The 18,056-nt window shown below is 38.5% G+C and overlaps 1 protein-coding gene across 2 annotated transcripts in view; it reads right to left on the bottom strand.

Annotated features, from left to right (window-relative positions):
* FHIT (fragile histidine triad diadenosine triphosphatase) overlaps positions 1-18,056 on the bottom strand; it is a 1,433,622-nt gene that overhangs the window by 1,228,426 nt on the left and 187,140 nt on the right. The window contains exon 3 of one of the 2 annotated variants that reach the window (XM_045088552.1): positions 8,284-8,413. The exons of the other annotated variant lie outside the window; for it this stretch is intronic. The gene's annotated coding sequence lies outside the window, so the exon portion shown is untranslated. The remainder of the gene's footprint in view (positions 1-8,283; positions 8,414-18,056) is intronic. 2 annotated transcript variants of the gene reach the window in all.

The raw sequence follows: 18,056 nt of genomic DNA, 5'->3' as shown, positions 1-18,056 counted from the left end.
AAAAAAAAAAAAAAAAAATTTACATGAAAATCAAAAGAAGGTACTAAAGAAACATGAATAGATTGGAGAAAAAAATTCCTAGTATCTTCTTACAACTAATTTTATTCAAAGAAATGCATCACTCTTTTAAATAAACTACACACCAAAAATTCTCTTTAGATTGAATCTTTCAGGAGTAATTTAGCAGCTTGAAGCTTTAGTGAAAAATACATGAAATACAGAGTGAATAAAGTGTTTTTACACCAGCCTCCGGAAAATATCTAGTTATACAAATATATATATGGCTAAACTCTGAAACCCACGCAGTAGGAAGTACCATAATTGGATTTATTATAGTAAGCTATTGATGTTTTTGATAAGAAAGAAAGGGGGGAATATGAACCTTGGAATACATCCTTTGCAATTTGAGATATAAAAATTTCATGAATTTACATTAATGTACTTAATATTTTAATATCAAATATTGCTTCTTTTATCTTGCTGTCTTACTGAAACAGGTGAAGAAAAGTTAAGCCTATATATGAAATGGTTCATTCATAGTGATAACAAGTTTGAATTATAACTTAGCCAATGAAGGGTTATTGTTCTATATTTTATTGCTTTTGCTATTTCTTTAGTAATCATCTTTGCAGTCTGTCTAAACAATTCTCTGAGCACTGACATTTGCAATAATGTGTTTACATCACAGACTTAGGCCTTGTCATTTGATGTAACAAGAGGCTGTATTTTGTAGCTCCCAGATACTCTGTATACCTCACTTCCTCCTTGGCATAAGAGTAGAATCAGTTTTTCATCTGTCTTCTTTAATTACCTTTGCTGGCATTAACGACATTTTACTAAAATTCTGTGGAGGGGTGAAAGATTAATTAGGTTCAGTGGGGTTAAGAAGTATCATATTCTTTTTCTCAGGTGAAAGTCTATTTGATAACTACTTCATTTGCCATAAGGCTAAAAAAAGTACTATTTAATTTTCATCTTATCAGTTCTTGGTCTCTTTTTAAAAACTGAAGCAGGGCACGAAATTAACAATCCATAGTTACAATGCATTCTGACTCTGCCACGGAATTTTGAAGCTTGGGGGCACCTGGGTGGCTTAAGCCTCTGCCTTTGGCTCAGGTCATGATCTCAGGGTCCTGGGATCGAGCCCCACATTGGGCTCTCTGCTCAGCGGGGAGCCTGTTTCTCCCCCACCCCCTGCCTGCTTGTGATCTCTGTCTGTCAAATAAATATTTAAAAAAAAAAAAAAAGAATTTTGAAGCTTGAAGGGAACTTGTGTTCTCTTACGCATGCAAATGCCCTATGCCACTATAGAATGTATTCTGCACACATGGCAGGGGTTGTGACATCCCACCCAGACTCCCTGTTCAGTAGTCCATTCCTCCCTGCAGGTGCTCCCACCAGTCTTCTCCAATGGATTGCCCTTGAGTGATTGGAGTCCTCTTACCTAGAGATGCCTAGGAGATAAACCACCATACTTACCCTCCACCCAGGGCCCATAGTTAACGACTAACTGATAGAAAGGGGAGTTACAAAAGCCTGCTCCCTTGCCTCAAGGTGGGACTGACTCTGGTACGATTCATGTTCCAGAGCTCCCCATGTGATCAGGCTAATTTCACGAGAAACCATATCCTTGGTAGCTTATTCCCCTACCCTAACCTTATTCCCTCACTCCCTTCCCTTCCTGGTTTTTCCCAAAAGCCCAACCTTAATAAACCCCCTACACAGCAATCTCCACCTCAAGCTCTGCTTCTAGGGAACCCAAACTAAGCTTCCACAGGAGCAGACACCGACGAAAAGACAGAACATAAATGGTCTTCCAGTTTTTGCGGACTATCAACAATATCCCAAGCCATTATAAAAGTCCCTGTCCACAGTGCTTGACAAGCACAGGCTGGTGGTGGGAGCCACATGCCAGTTACGTAACTGTGTGAAGGGAAGTTCCTGAGGTCTACAAACTCAGAAGTCACTAGTTGAATCCTACTCTGGGGAAGACTGCAGTTACAAGGGCTGCCCTTCTTGGCAGGTGTCAGGCGGTGCCCTACACGGCAATGCTCCACACTTTGGAAGAACAAAAGAAGTCCGGTGCTAGCAGGAAAAAAAAAAAAAAAAAAAAGGACAAGCTGAGTATCAAACTACAAACAGCTATTTGAAACCTCCCGGTTAGAGGTGGTTGTGTTTGTGCCATAGCTTTTGGGTTGAGTCTTGTAATGAAAGGATGGATCACCACTTAGTCTACGCTGTCAGTAATAAAAGCTATCAAAACTAAGCCTGAATGGGCCTCACTGCCGCCCTGTAAATCTACCCTGGACAGCTTAACGAGGGAGGGACATTATCTTTTCTCACACTCCAATTTTACTCATGTAAGAAATGTGGCCCATATTGGCAATTAACTTGAGATTAATTAAATCCAATAGCAAGTTCAGTTTCTTCCATGGTGCATTCTGATATCATGTAAACTGTGAGCATTTAACACATGCTAAATAATAATTATTAAAATAATCGAACTAATTTGGACTTTTTTCTTACAGAAAACTGGCAGCTAACCTCCTCAAGTAAATGAATTCTACAATGTGACACAGCCACTCAGCATTCCACATAGTCTTATTCTAAACTCTGCTTTATTGCTCTTAAAATGCCCAATACTACACAGTAAGTGCATTTCTTTCCTCATCAGTTTCATTCACTAATGGAATTCACTATATTTTATTGGGTCCTTCTGAAGAATGAGGAGGCATCTGCGTGGCATAGCCAGTTGAACGTCCGACTCTTGGTTTCAGCTCAGGTCATGATCTCAGGGTCCTGAGATTGAGCCCCAAGTCAGGCTCCATGGTGGGTGTGATGTCTGTTTGAGATTCTCTCTCCCTCTCCTTCTGCCCCTCTCCCCTCAAATAAATAAAGAAATCTTTAAAAAAAAAACCAAAAAAAGGACAAGGAGAGAGCCTTAGCCTTCACTGAGTGTCAGAAGACTATAATGGCAGGTGCTCTGGTTCTTTTATGTGTTTTCAGTCATCTTTAGCTCTTATTTTTGTACTTTTGTCCCTCTGTAATGCTAAAGTACTTTCCTCCACTGTCATATGTAAAATCTGCTTTTTTTTTTTTTTTTTAGAGATGTGCCAATGTCTTGATCTTGGACTTCCCAGCCTCCAGAACTGTGAAAAATAAATTTCTGTTGTTTAAGCTCACACAGTCTGTGGTATTTTTGTTACACTGGCCCAAACAGACTAAGATAATGATAATACATTTCTACACATGATGACAAAAAAAGAGTAAATGATAAAGAAATACTTGAATTTATTGATGGGGTGATCTTAAACTTGCATCGAACTGAAAAAAAATTCATTCCAATCATCCAATATTTGTTCATATTTTTCACTCAGGCTATTATTTCAGGCAAATTAACAACCATAACGGCTAATATTATTAAGCCCTTCCAAAGTGCTTTACATGCTTTCAAGCATTCCATTCAGGAAGCCTACACAGTCAGTACTAAGATCACCCCATTTTTCAGATGAAGAAACTAAAATTTAGGGAGGTTAAGTATCATGCATAGCCACTTAGCATCTGCTGCTGGGTCAATCTGGACCAAACAGCAAAGGGGAGTTAAGCCTGACATTCTTCTCTAATAACCAAGGAAGACACTGCAAGTACCTGCACAGTACTGTACCCTAAGACCACAACCTTGACTTCAGGACTGTCAGTACTGAGTTGGCTAATCATGTAAGAGGCATAGCTGAAGTTCTTTCTGATATTTCTTCTATCACCAGTTTAACTGCATTCAAAATAAGTTATTTGGTGCCAAGATTTGAATATTTCTCATTGTAGCAAAATTATGTAGGGAGGAAGAGACGATATAGGAAATGGACAGTCCTACGTTTTACAGAAAGTAAAAGCATAAAAATATAATCTATAAAATTCCATTGAATTCTCAGTATATATATGAGTCACAGCATAATGACACATTATTGGAAAGATAAAATAATTGTGACTCACATTCTTCAATATGAAAAGTTTCTTTTTTTTTTTTTTTTTTTTTTTTTTTTTTTTGAGGTGATCTTCTAATGCTTCCTTCCTGTCCACAAGGTAGAAACCTTGAAGTAATTGCACTGGCTTATTTATCAGTTCCCAGATTTACATTATAGTAGGTTTCTACTACTTAAAAATTTTTCTAAAAATTTTAGCTTAAAAATTTTTCTAAATTCTTAACAAATGTGGTTATAGAATCCCAGAAAATTGATCCTGAAGAGGTTCCTATTTACAACAATGTATAGAATATTTCATCATAAGAACTATGTGCAAAAAGTCATGAATTCCAAGGATGTACAACTTTCAGTATCGAAGAGTTTACCTTTTATTTTTAACTTCCTCATGTTGCATGGAAATTAATCTAAAATGCCTTCTTAGGCAGAAATATGTCCTCATAATTAAACTGTTGTTGATGAATCCAGATCACAAATATGAGCTCAATTACTGAATTCCTCAGAACACCCAAAGGGGGTTAAAATGATCATCAGTATACCCAGTGTCCTTAGGCTAGCATGTATCTTCATTCTTCTATTTTTACAGATTTTGTAATAGTCATCTTCTAACCAAAGTTCACAAAATCAGATATTTTTAAGAGAATCAATTTCCAGATGCTGAACTTCTTTCCTAGAATTGATCTGTCTGAGAATGCACTTGTAAGTCAAGGAGTCACGGGGATAACAATTTCTATTTAAAGACCCTGCCTTTTTCATTTGCAAGCCATTGTCAATGAATATACAGCTCCTGAGGAAAAGTCCCATGAGCGCAAAGGAAAAAGGGAATCGATAAGAAATACCAACAATGGAGGTGCCTTATTTCTCCCAGGGGCAAATTATTGCAATCCTCTCACCATATCTAGCAATCCATTGTAGACTAAGAATCCAGAATTGAAAGGATAAGTCATTCAGAGATCCATGAGAAAGTTTATTTGAACGCAAAAAAAATCAACCAAGCAGAAAATAAAACTGACCTAGACGATTCAGGAAATAAGTCTTCCAAAGTACGTTATGTGGTAGACATTTTCCATAAACTTGAGCTAAGCCTGCAGTTCCAAGGTTTTGATGAAATATATTTAAAGCATGTGATAAGATAAAGCATTTTGTCCAAAACAAACTAAAAATCTGCTGAGTTGTACTGAACTTTGGACTATTTCTAGTTTCCCAACTCTGAGCGTATCAGTTCAACATGGTGCCTCTAAGAGAAAAACCGCCAAGTACAATTCATGGGCACTTGAGAAGCTTTGGGCAGCCTTTTGTATATTTCCCAGAAACAGAGAAGGTGAATATCTCATGTAACTGATTAGCAAACCCTTTTGCAAATCAGTTTTTTCCTTACAACAAAATTAAGGGGAACTAATTGAGTTGTCAAAGGATGAATCACAAAAAAGTAACTTGATGGTGATGGGAAATTAATATGTGATGTTTTAGAATAAAACTGGAGAGTTTAGAAAATTCAATAACATAAAAATCTCTCCAACTCATCTACTTATTATGTGAGAAAAAATTCTCAATATTTACATCTAAAAAATGAAAAACTGGATTTGTACTAGATCCTGGCTCATTCCTAAAATAAATGATACAAAAACCATTTTGATAAAAGCAACCTTGTCCATCTTACTAATAAAGACCCAGTAAGTTTACTTATTCTATTTAATAATACTCAATGTTTCTTACATATTTGTGGTTTTGATCTGTACCAATCATAATAGTAATAACTCAATTCAGATGTAACTTCAGAACTTAGAAGATGATGGATTCAGGAATTTCTTTTTTTTTTCTCCCCCCTTTTTTAGGTTTTGGGACTATCAGATGATCAAGAAAAACTTTTAAGCATTTTACATTGATAACATTCTATGAGGGAGGCAAATGAAAAAATGAATTAAAAAAGAAGGAGGGGTGCCTGGGTGGCTCAGTGGATTAAGCCGCTGCCTTCAGCTCAGGTCATGCTCTCAGGGTCCTGAGATGGAGCCCTGCATTGGGCTCTCCGCTCAGCAGAGAGTCTGCTTCCTCCTCTCTCTCTGCCTACTTGTGATCGTTCTTTCTCTGTCAAATAAATAAGTAAAATCTTAAAAAAATAAAAATAAAAATGAAAGGTATACGACATTCAAACATTCAAGAACTTGTTTATAAAGTTGTAAATAGACAATATCAAGAAAGCAATTATTATAGCATTGGGATTCTAAATGAATATACTTTAAAAATGATTTAACCATTTAATTTTTATAATATGCCAAAAATGATGTTCTTTGCATTTCTTTAAATTTAGGATGAAAAATTTGATTTTTTTTTCCCAGAAGTCTTTCAAGGTTTAGAGAGTAAAGAAATGGGAGCTCTCTGCTTTGTTTCTCCTGCCTTCTTATTATTTCTGGAATTAGAAGGTGTGCTCTCCTGGACCCACTTTCAGATCTGCCCTGTGATCCTTAGAATTGGCTTTGGGAATAGCCGGGGTCCAAACATATGTGGTACTAATGATTCGTTTTGCCATAAGGCTCATCACATGGTTCTTCCAAACAGCAGTCTCTTGGAGTGCTTCTCAAATATGACTTTATGACCATAAAAATTCATCATTGCATTCCATTTACAGGCTTTTCACTTTTTAAGTCTAAAATACAAACATGTTGCTTTGATTCTGTAGCAGATATCCAGGAATAATCCTTTTTTAAAAAAATCCTTTTTTAAAGGATTTTTAAAAGGATTTTTTTTAATCCTTTTTTTTTTTTTTTTTTTAAATAGTGGCTTCACAAATATGTGATTGAATTGAGAGCAGCAAGAAAAGAAACTCAGAGCGATAAAACAAAAAAGGGAAGCAAGGAACAAATACGATGACAGAGAAGGTGGCAGTTACTAACAGCGGGCCTTTTCAAAGATGGCTAGGCTAACTGTTATCACTAATTCACAATAGGATAAGAACATGAATAATTTTTCATTGGAGAACAACATGCCTACTGTTCAACACAGTTCTTGTCCCAATAGCAGTCTCAGTCTGATTTCTGTCATGGTTTTCTCTCTGAGACAGGAAATGTCCAAGAGAACAAGGGGGCAAAGTATTTCTTAAGGTCTAATGATCTTTATTCAAGCCCGTTGACCTCTCTACGCAACTCCATTTTTCTTATCTGTAAAGGAGAAATTTTCTCTAAAGCAATGATTCTAGCAGGTTCAGGAAAGGAGGCAAGGGGGGCAGAGGCGAAGGGCCAGGTCCCAAGGGGTGAATTTTTTGTCCCCAACGTAATACCCACTCCCAGCGCGAGCTTCCAGATCCTGACTCACTCAAGCTGCATGGCTACATCCACACCCCCAACCAACACCGAGAATTCCTGCTGTGGGGATTTGTGTTCTCTCCTTCCAAGGGGACCAAAGGCTGAAAACCCAGTGCCTAATCTCTAAGGTCCATTCCACCAATGAGATTCCATGACTCTTTAATTATGACTAAAAAATTTAACGGTATGTGCTTATTTCCCTTCCCTTATATCCTTTGTCTCTGGCAAGCGTCACTGTTTACTCCTTGCCACCCAGGAGAGGATAAGATGCAGGAGGTCGGGGGTGGCGGTGGTGGGAATAGCGAAATAAAAAATGTAGGTAGAGATATAATTTCCACAGCCCAGAGGCTTAGGAGCTACATTAATCCATAGTCCTAGGCTTTTTTTTTTTTTTTTTTTTTAGGATTTTATTTATTTATTTGAGAGAAAGACAGTGAGAGAGAACATGAGAGGCGAGAAGGTCAGAGGGAGAAGCAGACTCCCCATGGAGCCGGGAGCCTGATGCCGGAGACTCCAGGACTGTGACCCCAGCCGAAGGCAGTTGCTCAACCAACTGAGCCACCCAGGCGCCCCTAGTCCTAGGCTTTTACAACTTCGCAACTCCGCCAGCTTAGAAAAAAAAAAAAATTATGGGGAATTGTTAAGTGATCCTCTTTCCCCTTATCTTGAAGCTTGTTAAAGGGTATTTGTAAAAGAAGGTACAAAGGATAAGGTTGCCAGATAAGGTGTTTCTTCTAAATCAAAGGAGCTCCCAGACGAAATGGGGCCTGACTTGATGGCCAGCTGTCAGAGAGGAACTTAATTTAGCAGTAAAAATGGAAAAAGTATGTCAGACTAAGTGCTTGATCAAGGATCTACAAATATTTCAATAAAATGGCCTTGATGTCCGTTAAAGCAGACAACCCAACCCCAAGTCAAGAAAGACCAGGCTGGAAATAAATTAAGAAAACATCCCGCAGACTCAAGGGATGCCAAAAAAAAATCATTTTTTTATCCCTCCTGCTCACCTTTCTCCACGTAACTTTCAGGAGTTCTTGAGTTCTGGAGGTTTTACAGCCATGACGGTGGGCTGGTGAAGATGTCTGTGTTCCTGGATTGAGTGACTTCTTCTCAGGGCTCTGAAGCCCAGAGTCACCCCTGTGCAAAAAAAAAAAAATCTCTTCTATCTTTGGATTCTGCTTGATCTCTTTTTATCTAATTAATCACATCTCGGGAACCAGGAAGTAATTACATTAAGAACTTGGAGGCTTGCCTTCAGGAATGTCACTAAGGCTTTCTGTTTGTTCGCTTTAAAGCAAACCAGCACTCTGGAACTTGACTCAGATTAGCAATTTTGTGCTTTCAGCTGAACACAATGCAATGGTTCTATTCCTGGCTGTTAGAATAAAGAAGCAGGGAAAGGGCATAAACGAATATGGTTTAATCCCAGCTTCCTCCCCTTTGTATTGTACTTTATTTATTTTTTAAATATTTTATTTATTTGCCAGAGAGAACAAGCGAGTACACACAAGCAGGCAGAGAGTGGGCAGAGGCAGTGAGGGAAGGAGCCCGATGCGGGGCTCGATCCCATGACCCTGGGCAGAAGGCAGTGGCTTAACCCACTGAGCCACCCAGGCATCCCTGTATTCTACTTTACAATGGTGACTTTGGGTCCCTGGCTTTGAATGTGGCGCATAGAGAGCACTGACAAATGTTTACTTGAGGGTCAAGTGGGATGAAAAGCAGGAAAAGAGGTCAGAACTTTCCAGAGGACTAGCATTAGTCAAAGCACCGAAGAATGATACAAATCTTCAAAGGGACTTTTTTTCCTTTTTAAAGAAAGTTGGTCCATCTAGTGAGTGTTGACGACTATTCACTAAGCCATTCAAAGACATAACCATTCTGAGATTTCTCCTCCACTCATCCATTCTCCCAGGCTCTGGTGAACATTGCCATGTGCCAGGCCTCTTCCAAACAGAAGGAAGCAGGTCCAAAGAAGACGTGCTCTCATAAAAGGGCATAAATACATTTAGGAAATTCTCTGAAAGCTGATAAGCCTCCTGATTTCCTAGGCAAGGCCTTTTATCATATTAACCACCATTTAAGAAGCAGGTGCGTGGAATAAAGCCAGAGGGATGAGAAGTGGAGGAAAAGGGAAAATGATGAATGATTAATGGGAATCTGGTGATTAATGGAACATAGATTTAAAAAAATAATAATAAAGAGTTTATCTCTAGGGTAGAAAACAAGGAAACAAAAAATTCAAACCAAATTGCCAAAACGGTAAAGCGAGTGCGTAGAATGAAGAAACAGAATAGCACCAAGAAATGCACATTTCAGCAAAAGCCTTGTTGGAAAGACACAGACGATTTGGGAATCTCACCATTTAGGAGCTATTTGTTTAAACAAAAATACATTTATGTTGCCTGATTTCCTCAAAGTTACTTACTGATGATGGGCCATTTATGGATAAGAGCCTGAAACTATCCAGGTAGGCGGAAACCAGACTTTGTGTCTGTTCAGCACTCCTTTCTGTAAGAAATCTGACTTACAGCATCTGGGTACGCAAGAACCCACAGTCGGAGGGTTCCATCACTAACAAATGAGCACCTGGCTTTTCATAGCACAGAGCACAGACTTGGCTCCCCAGTACTCTGTGTATGAATTATCTGTGTGCGCACAAACTAAAGGCAAATTCATAGGAGGAACCCAAGCAATTTATAAACACGATCTGTTCTGCAAGCTTGTACACTGATAGTGATGAGGGAGCAGGAGGCTGGCTGAGGACAAAGCAAAAGCTGGCGCCTTGCACCCCCCCTTCATCCGCTCCCCTCCATAGGTGTAGCATTCCTCAGGCACCCCTGACTGCCATAAAATGATAAATAGTTAACTTGCTGAGATCACAATCCTACAAGACAGGAGTCTCCCTTGGTTTGCAAATGTCCTTGAGATTACAACAAAGAAGTTACCTTATCAATAGCCCAATTTCCAAAGACACAGAACTCAGTTCCTCAAGCCTAATGTTACCCTCCCCTCCATAAAAACCGAAGGAGGTGGAGGTAGAAGGAAAAGTAAATAAAGTTAAATTTCTTCTAAACCTAAATCTCATTAACAAGGATGCTTGATAGCAGGAATGTAACATTCCACCAGGAGACTCTCAATTGTCTTTACTTGATAGTAACTAAGCCTTCAATATCCTGATAGTATTCTTTGCCCCAATAGCCCTTCTGAATACCCCTTTGTCCTCACCTACCCAACTCCTGCGCATATAACCAACCACCCCTCACAACCCGGGGCAGCCGCATCTCCGCCTGCCCACGGGCCCTGTCCCCGTGCTCTAATAAATCACCTTTTGCACCAACGATGTCTTAAGAATTCTTTCTTTAGTCGTCGGCTCCGAACCTCCTCACCCCACCGAACCTGACTTAGGTTCTGGGACTTCATCAATAGGAATACAGAAGCAAATTACAAGGATGTAGACGCCGGGTTTTCCCACAAAAGCTGACCTGTACACGTGCAAGGGCAAAACACTACAAAAACAATCCTACTGCAATACAAGTAATGAGAACACTGAAAATAATAATGTGTGTGTGTGCCTTAATTATTCTGAACATCCGTTGAAGGGAAACAAGTTTAATTAGAAGATGGGATGATAAAAACAGTTATGGAGATTGTTAAGGGAGTTTCTAGATACATTCAAGAATGATGAAAGCTGGCAACACAAATTTTGAAAAACTTAGGCTGTGTTTCCCAGGACATTTTTGTTTGTTCCCTTTGTATGAATTAGGGGTATCAGTCAGACAACTTGTACTCTTACCAGCCATGATTAGGGACGTATCTGAGCTCACATTAGACTCCCTCAAGACAGGGTCCAGGATTCATTCAATTGTGTCATTTTGGTATTTAATACACTCCCCAGATGCTTAGGAAATGAATGAATGAATGACTGAGTGAATGAACGAACAAACAAATGACTTGTTAAAATAACATTGTTAAGAATTTTGTAATGGAAGAACATTATCTTTTTCAATAAAGGCATTGGCTTAGCCTATAAGGGGTCTCAGAATTACAAGAAATAATCAGCTGATACTGAAAAGGAATGCCTGCCTCCTGCAGAAATGGATGAACAAGAAAAGAATTGTTACAAAACACTGGGAGGTAACAAAAGAACATTTCAAATTTCGGCAGTTGACCAAAAAGGAAGAAAGAAGGTGGGGGGTGGGGGTGGGGAGCAAATAGCAACAGCCCTACTGAAATTCATTCCACTGAGATAAGGTAAAATAATCTTTGTACTATTTTTCCTTTTGCTGCTGAACCATATTGGCAACACTGAAAATAAATTCTACATCATAGTATGTCTAGTTTAATTACCTCTTTATACTTTTTTTTGGCATGGGGCCGGGGTGGGGAGGGTGATTGAATATCTGTCTCATGCACAGGACAAACACCTGTTCACTCTGAAACCTCGTTGTTAACTACCTCCCTTGTTGCCGGGGTTCTCATTCTCTTTCGATGTGTCTGTCTTCGGTAGAACACAAATGGTTCAGCTCCATCGCACAGCTGATAAACTAACTTAAAGACAATAAACTGGACAGAGTGGCATTGTGATTCTAAATTAGACAGACCAGCAGTCATCTTCACTGTAATGGAATAAATAAAGCATGAACAATTACATTAAATGACAATTTCTGATTTGATGTTTGGTTTTCCTGTTTTTACCTAGCAGAAAAATTAGCCCGTCCTGGCCTTCCATAGGAGGAAACTGCCTTGGAAGAGATCTATGCACTTATTTTTTAATCTATAAAACATCTGATCTATAAGCTGTAATGCACCCACATCTACCTCATAATTAGCTCCTTGTATTGTTTGTCTAGAATATGCAATATGTTATATACTGCAGAGTAGTTCAAACAGCTGAGATTGGTTATAAAGAACTTTCATTAGTTGGACTTAAAACTATTTTGGTAAGTCCCCAATATAATACGGTTCAGTCTTGTTTTTCTTTTCTTTTTTTTTTATTCCTTCGAACATTACAAGATACTATTCTGTGTGTGATAGGGACATGCGGAAGGTGGGAGGGAGGACAGTATGAGCAAGCCAACAGTACATTTTCAAAGTAAGACCAATCAATAAGTATATTTTGAGTCTCTTCAACATATTGACTAGGAAGTCTAATAGATGACCATCTGTGGGAACAGAAACTGCTGTTTTAGCAGGATCTAATGAGATTCCAAAAATTTAGTGTCTTGTATGTCCTTTCACACTCATATTCTGGATGGTATGATGTCATGCAGCACATTTAACTCTCTATACTTTGGTGCCTGGTGCAAAAGGAGATTCTTTTCTCTATAGCTTTAAACATTGTCCAGGACCTGGCTGCCAGGAATGTCTCTCACATTCCTATTCAGAGCTTTCTGAGAAAAGCTGTCATTTCTTGTTCTATTCAAGCCCAGCTGGCTAGTCCCCAGGCACCAGAGTAAAAGGAACGTCTAAGATAACATCTTCATTTATTCATAGGATTTTCATCTTCGACAGTCTTACAAAAGCCAATCATAAATTGGGGGGGAAATGGGATAATATGACATATATTATAAAAAAAATTATGATGCAAACAGAACATGAGAGATACTGCAGCACACGAGGGTTTTATCCTTGTCATTGAAGTGTCTTTGCACATGACCTACACAGAGTCAGTCTTACAAATCTGTTTCTGAGGAGGAAAAAGGAGGGAGAAAAACTAAACTCCAAAGCACTCACTTTTACAAAAATAGATATAATCCTAAGCCTTTTTTATATGAAGTTCAACCCTGTTTCCCTAAAAGAAGACCTAATCAAACAATAGACAAGCAAATTCGAAATACTTTCTTCCACTCAACTGTAGAAAACGGATACACTGAGGTCTCTAAAGGGGCCTAGCTAAGACTTCTACTAAGCTTTAAATTCTCTGGTAAGGTTGAGTTTTATTTCTGGCAGGAATAGCTCCTGTCTGGCTATTCTTTTTCTTTTTAAGGAAAAAAAAATCTATATAATTATGGGTTTGTGGTTACATATGTGGAAAGAAGTATGAATGAAGAAAGAAAAACAGATCACCAAGAAGCTTGTTATCACTAAACATATAATATAATATATATAATGCTGGAATACATACAATGCTGGAATATTCTAGCAACTCTGACTGAATGTAAACCATAACAGAACCATAATTTAAATCAAATTATCAAAACATTTCAAAAGAGAACAAATTTGGGGCACCTGGGTGGCTCAGTGGGTTAAAGCCTCTGCCTTCGGCTCAGGTCATGATCTCAGGGTCCTGGGATCAAGCCCCGCATTGGGCTCTCTGCTCAGTGGGGAGCCTGCTTCCCCCCCCCCCTCTGCCTGTCTCTCTGCCTACTTGTGATCTCTGTCTGTCAAATAAATAAATAAAATCTTTTAAAAAAAAAAAGAGAGAACAAATTTTATGGTTTTAAAAATGTATCTTTAAAACAAAATGTGATCATTGCTATTAACAAAATGCTAGAAAACAAATACACTAGACCATTGTTTCTGTTAGGAACCACGATAGTTTCTCAGCAAACAATCTTTATAGAGCAACTCGGAGTAATATGCAAAAAGACAGCTTTTCTTCTTTGAACCCTAACCATCCTGTATGCTACTTTTTTTTTTTTTTCAAGACAATGGTCATAAAAGCTATAAACATTATGTTTTAAGCATCAGCTTGCCTATATTTAGCAATGGTCAATACAAAATACCCCTTCTTCGCCTCTCTACCCTTTATTTCCTAATCAAACATTATTTTCCAACTCTACAGAGCTTGTTCACCTTAAACAAGAAAATAACCCATACAATCCTCTATACAAAATCTAAAAACATTTCTTTCACAGAAGAGATATCTGAAGATCAAGACAGGGATAAGGATTTATTAGGCCAAACCACATAGGACCTATATATCATGAGCTCCAGGACCAAGCTTATTAAATGATTTCACTGGTCACATAACTGAATGTAAAAGGGGAAATGTTTCACTGACTGTGGTCAAATATGATCGTTGCTGCTGTAGATTAAAGGCCCCAGAAGTACCCTTAGTTAGGTCAGTGACCAAATGTCACGCCATATGATTTTGTTCTTCATCAGCAATGTCTTCACCATATTAGATGTGTGAAAAATCTAGCCTGAGCCCTGCTATGAATTTTGGTTTGGTTTTCCCTTTTGAATAGATAAGTACTTCTGACATGGAAGTCATTCCTTTCTTCCTTGTCAACAAGGTACTAACAGAATTCAGAAGAATTCAGATTTATAGATCACACATGGAAATAACAGCATGTATTCTCAATATTAGATCAAGCATGAAATTATCTAGGAAATACATGGTGAATGTATGTATCGTCCAAATGTTGACTCTCCTACTTTCTGTCTACCAGGAGATAGAAAAAAGTAAGAAACAGAAGTTGAGCTCAAACTACTCATATGCTGCTAGCTAATATATCTGGAGGCTATCTTCGGTGGGAAAAGATTGCAATAAATAGGAAAAGATATGGTGAGTATATTCAGCTTCTGTTTCTGTACTGCCAGCCCCCAGGTTTTATTTTCCAAATAGTAAAGGACTGCAGCTCTGAAAAGGATTATTCTTTCCAAACTCAGAAAGTAACAATAGAAAGTTAAGTAACTGTTCAATAAATAAAAGTACATGTTGATATTTGCTGTATTATATATTATTTACATTTTTTTAAAGATTTATTTATTTCAGAGAGAGAGAGAGTCAGGGGAGGGGCAGAGGGAGAGAATCTTCAGGCAGACTTCCTGCTGAGCACAAAGGCCCACTTGGGGTTCAATCTCATGACCCATAAGATCATGACCTCAGTGGAAACCAAGAGTCAGACACTTAACCCACTGTGCCACCCAAGCACCCAAGCACCCCTACATTTTATATGTTACAAAACAAATTTCATTGATACATACTCCTGAAAGTTAAAATCTTGGTTACCTCTGGGTGATAAAATCAGAAGTCATTTTTATTTTTACCTCTATACTTCTGTAAGTTTTCTGTTGTTCTGCATCAAGCATGGCATGATTTTATACTTGGGGGAAAGTATACCACCATACCCACATCAAGAAGAAGAACGGAGGAGGAGGAAAAAAGAGAAAGAGGATTTTAAAAGAGCCTGCCTTGTGCTCTCCCTCTCATCTCTGCTTTCCTCAGCAGAAGCCGTGAGTGTTTCAGAGGTACGGCTCTGAGTCCTGTCTCCAGTACTGCCCAGGGCCCCACTGATTCTTGCTAAACCCTGGTTTTCGCTTCCTTAGAATGAGATCAGTGGTAGTATTTATTTCCTATGAAGTCCAGATAAGATAATGCGTGTGAAGTTCTTAGCACAGGGCATAGCTTAAAGAGGGGACCCAACAGAGTTGTCTGTACTTTATTTTCATCAGTCTGCCCTGATCTTGGAAATCTTTTTTTTTTAATTGAAGTATAATTAACATACAGTGTTATATTAGGTCCAATGCACAATATTAAGATTCTACAGTTCTATACATTGCTCTGAGCTCATCATGATAACTGAACTCTAAATCCCCTTCACTTGTTTCACCCATCCCCCCACTCAGCTCCCGTCTGGGAGCCACCAGTTTGTACTCTGTATTTAAGACCCCGTGTTTGGATATTTTTTTCCATTTGTATCCTTTTTTTCTCTGTTTGTTTTGTTTCTTAAATTCCACATATGAGTGAGATCATACAATATTTGTCTTTCTCTGACTGACTTATTTCACTTAGCATTACACTGATCTAGGAAATCTTAAGACTTACAAAATAGTGTATGACTTACAATGTGCTTTAACAATCAGTAATTTACTCTATAAATTGAACATAAAAAGCAGGGCTGGAATTCAAGCTTCACCCTCTCCACACCCATATCTGATAACCAAGCACCACTTTTGAGTTAGTTAGTCTTATAATAGGATGCTGACAAAGAGCAAGTCATGGTCAACTAAAGTCAGAGGACTATTCTGGCAGCACTCCAAAACAAAATCCCAATAAAAGGGATCAAACCAGATCCAAGATGGTAGACCAAACCCTGGCCCAAGATGGCAGACAAAGTAGGCTAGAACCCCCTGACCAAATAAGGCAGAAAAAGCAGACTGCCTGGCTTCCAAGAAATCCCACCCCAAGTAATGAATATTCCCCCCTCTTGTCAACAACTGTCAATACAAGATACAAACCCAAACTCTAGTGTGCACAGCTCTCTTGCTCACTCTCTCACTCTCTCTCAAGAGTGTACTTCGGCTTTAATAAACTTTCCTGCTTGTGTCTGCCCTTGAATTCTTTCTCATGACAAGACCAAGAGCCTCTGGTGACATCTTTGGGATGGGCTGGATGGATACCTCAGGGCCCAAGGTCTCCCCAGTCCACCAGGCAACAGACTGATCCAGTGGCATCCTGAAGCTACCTCTAGGCTTACAGGAGCCTATTGTTCAACTTCAGGAATTTTGCAAGGTAGTTGTTAAACAGAGCCATGATTAAACTTTACATTATGGAACTATGTAAATTATGATATAAAACTTAAAATTAAATAAATTTATATTTTTAAAGATTTTATTTTTAAAGGAATCTCTGTACCCAATGTGGGACTCAAACTCACAACCCTGAAATCAGGAGTCACACTGACTGAGCCAGTCAGGTGCCCCTAAAAAAATATTTTTAAAGGCAATAAATACACAAAGCTCATCCCTTCCTAATTATTTTACTGTCATCTCTACTCTTAAGGTCATCAACACCTGTCATATCTATACGGTGGAAATGCTGGCTAATGGAGCGCTGCTGGGTATCTCTTCCCAATTCACTTCCGGTAAAGTCACATTGGTAGTTTGATATCAGCCAAACAGGCAAATGCCACAAATCACAGCTGGATATTCCTTTGTTGACTTGAGAGTGATAAAAAACATGCAGATTAAACTCAAAGTGGGCCACATCTGTAGCAGTTACAGTTTGAATGGAATAAACAAAATTAATGACATATTCTTCCAGTTTTTAAAACTACCATACAGTATATATGATAGAATGGCACTTGCCCATCAACTGCAAACACAGACTATGTAAGAGTTTGACAAAATCAACAGGAGTTTTGTATGAGAATTGATTGGCTATCTGGAATTTGCAATAAAAAGTAGTGATTATTTTATTATTCATAAATTATAGGCAAGATATCTATTATGCAGTAAAACTGATAATAAATACATGCATGTGTGCACGCATGTGCGCACACACACATACACACACACACATGCACCCACATTTCTTTCCTGGGGAGAAAGAATCTAAATATTTACCAACACAACACCAGACTGACCATCGTTTTAAACTACAAGATACCTAAAAGCTCTCAGCAGAGCCCCCAGGCTCATCTTCAAAGCACTGAAGTTGGGCTGTAAAAGGTTTTCGCTTCAGTTGCAGCTACCCAATTGGATTATTATATTTAAACATGGTACATGGAGCAAATATTCCCCTCTACATGATTATGAAGTCAGCACATGCCTAGAAGTTCTGCCATTATTATGGAAAATTTACTATACAGAATTTAGGGAAAGTCAAGATAACCTTCTGCAATTCATGAAAACATAGGGATACAAAGATAAGTAAACTACATCCAAGATAGCCAAGCAGAGAGAACCACCACATAAACATGTAACATGAGAGGAATGGCACTACTGCGTACAAAGTGCTAGGAGATGGCTGGGGAGAGTCAAGAGTTAGGATTCCCAGGTCCTGGTTAATGACACCAGTGTTATTTGCCTCAAAGCAATCAAGAGAAAG

This window comes from Mustela putorius, unplaced genomic scaffold, assembly GCF_011764305.1.
Source record: "Mustela putorius furo isolate JIRA1106 unplaced genomic scaffold, ASM1176430v1.1 tig00000095_pilon_pilon_pilon, whole genome shotgun sequence".
Lineage (NCBI taxonomy): Eukaryota > Metazoa > Chordata > Mammalia > Carnivora > Mustelidae > Mustela > Mustela putorius.
The sequence above is the reverse complement of the archived record's forward strand: the minus strand, read 5'-3'. Positions and strand labels throughout refer to the sequence as shown.